Source organism: Alosa sapidissima, chromosome 5 (genome assembly GCF_018492685.1).
Source record: "Alosa sapidissima isolate fAloSap1 chromosome 5, fAloSap1.pri, whole genome shotgun sequence".
Lineage (NCBI taxonomy): Eukaryota > Metazoa > Chordata > Actinopteri > Clupeiformes > Clupeidae > Alosa > Alosa sapidissima.
The window spans coordinates 4,010,250-4,012,749 of record NC_055961.1 but is presented as its reverse complement, the minus strand read 5'-3'; the positions used below and the strand labels follow the sequence as shown (position 1 = coordinate 4,012,749).

At 39.8% G+C, this 2,500-nt stretch overlaps 1 protein-coding gene and 1 long non-coding RNA gene across 3 annotated transcripts in view; one reads left to right on the top strand and one right to left on the bottom strand.

Moving 5' to 3' along the window:
* The window catches only part of sgcd (sarcoglycan, delta (dystrophin-associated glycoprotein)), a 238,906-nt gene that overhangs the window by 171,039 nt on the left and 65,367 nt on the right, over positions 1-2,500 (top strand). The gene's annotated exons all lie outside the window — the stretch shown is intronic.
* Positions 973-1,894, bottom strand: LOC121709468. The gene is made up of 3 exons (XR_006031961.1): positions 1,808-1,894; positions 1,488-1,633; positions 973-1,041 (listed from the first exon to the last, which is right to left on the bottom strand). It is a non-coding gene; the product is annotated as an uncharacterized LOC121709468 (long non-coding RNA).

Here is a 2,500-nt window from a genome sequence, read left to right as displayed (position 1 = left end):
TTGAAGGCTTCATGAGGTGTGTAAGTGATAGAAAATAAGTCATTTTTGAGTGAGCTACTCCTTTAAAACAGTACCAACACATGATGTCATAAAAATGGAACATTTGTACCATCTCACTAGGTGTCCATTATTTAATGCATCCTATTTAGGCAATCACCAATACTAAAATGTATCTTGCATTGTAAGTTATAGACATTTAAGGCAATTTTCCATTTTGATGACCTCTTAAACAAATGTTTTGGCATGAAACAATGTGCAGCCAGTTACAAATAATAGAGCAATTAACCAAAGAATAAAAAAGTGCATCACAAATAACAAGATTGATCACATACACACTGTGGATAAAACCCCAGTTCGTGTTACCTTCCCCCAAATAATTCCATACTGTGTGTTTTACTGTCTTTCAAAATGAACACACACCAGTGTGTTACCCTGTCCCCAAAATAAACACACCGAGTGTGTTACTCGTTACTAAAAACCTATTTTTAAAGGCTATTATTAAAAAAACAAAAAACAAATAACACCCAGTGTGAAATGAGCAGTGCTTTCATTAGCCCCCTTCAGATCGTAGGGCCAAAGCCAAGCTAGCCAGGCCGTGCGAAGGCCAATTCCTTTCGCACCTTTAGGTGCGGGCGCTAACTGGTGCCACTTGGGGCTATAGACCCCTGAATTCTGGCCCACCCAAAATGTTAGGCCACTGGGCTCGACAACCTGAAGCCGGCTACTGAGTTAATTTATGTGCCACAGAAGTTATGTGAAGCCTGGACAATGACATTGAGGCCATGCTGGTATAGACATACACACATGTTGGAGCGGTTAGCGCTATAGGCCTATTTACTCCTGATTGGTCCCAACCTGCTGTTTAGGTCCTAAAATACAGGATATGTACATGTAAGGGTAAATCCATAAGAATGGGGGGGATGATCTGCATTGACAAAATATAAAATATACCTGAACTTTCTTGTAAAAGTTGGATGCAACATCTTTGAGGTAGTCGGGGAGCCCCATCAGCACGATGGTCCTTTTCCATTGGTTGGAACACTAAAAACAATTGACAATACACAATCAATGGAACAGCTTCAATCAGATAGCATCAGAAGAGAGTATTTAACAGTAAATAAAGTGTGTGTGTGTGTGTGTGTGTGTGTGAAAGTGTTAAATTCTGTAGCTCTATGTGCCTAATATACCAATTTCATCCAACCAGAGAGACACAGATACAGGATAAACAAGTGCAATTATAAGTCATGAAACAAAGAAAGCAGAAAACTATCAATTTGAAACTGATAAAGCGTTTTTTTTTTCTGGTTGGATGACACCATTGACCTGTGTGAAAATATGTTTGCTGTTTATTAAAGAGAGGACAGGAAAAAAGACAGGAACTGGGAGAACCCTGTTACTGAACCAACACCATGTAGTAATATTTACTATAATAACTTTTGTTTAAACAGAAAAACATATTGTTTAAAATATCACACAAGCCTACTTACATCACTATCCAGTGTTGTCAACAGCTTCTTCAGCTCCACCACACTTGGCTCTGTAGAGATCAATAAACCTCTGCAGACTTGTCAAGGCCAGCAAAGAGACAGCCTTTCAGGTCAACAGTGGTGAGGCGAGCAAACTCGGCTTCAATCTAGTAGGCATAAAAGAAGCAAATAACAAGCCGAGGGATTCAATAGCACTGATATTTATCATCTTATCATCATATATATGATCATTTATCAAGTCTTCATGACAGCAGATATTAGCAATTGTTGCTTAACACAGCTATTTTCCTCAAGCAAACAACAAAATAGCACTGTATTACCCCCATGCTTTCTACTAGAAGGCGACCAGTGTTGAGCATTAACTAATTCATTTTTCTATTAACTTTGAACTGAACTTAACATATTTTTAACTAAAGAACTTGAACTGACTCCCAGAGTTCCTCGGCTTCTAAACAAAACTGTTAATGAACTAAACATGAACTAGTTTTAAAACCGAATTGGTGAAATATGAACGTGAATTCGTTCATTTTGTTTTGAACGAACTGAACTGAAGTGTGAACTTTGCCAACACTGCAGGCGACCCTATCGGTTGAGGGTTGAGCGTGTGAAGTGGCTGAAATGCAGAACGCTTGGATCTATACACATGGCCTTGTATGAAGCACTGAGAATGTATTTGTGCGTGCGTGCATGTGCTACCCAGTGCCTATTCCAGAGGGTTTCATCGATGTGCGTGTGCATTGTGATGTTTCAAACCAAAGCCATGTCAGCTCCACTTCAATAAGATTGATTCAGGGCTTTGATGGCAAGAAGAAAACGTGGTGTTTGTGTGATTATTAAAGACCATTAAGTCTGTACAATCTTGTGTGACACGCTGGGTCTCGTCTCTGCCAGAAATGCTTTCATGATGTACGGGATTCACGTGAAGCCAACGGGGATAAAAACACACACCGTTGCTTTTCTGTGGTGTCAAAGCTGTGTGGCGCCTAACGCACCGTTGCACACACACACACACA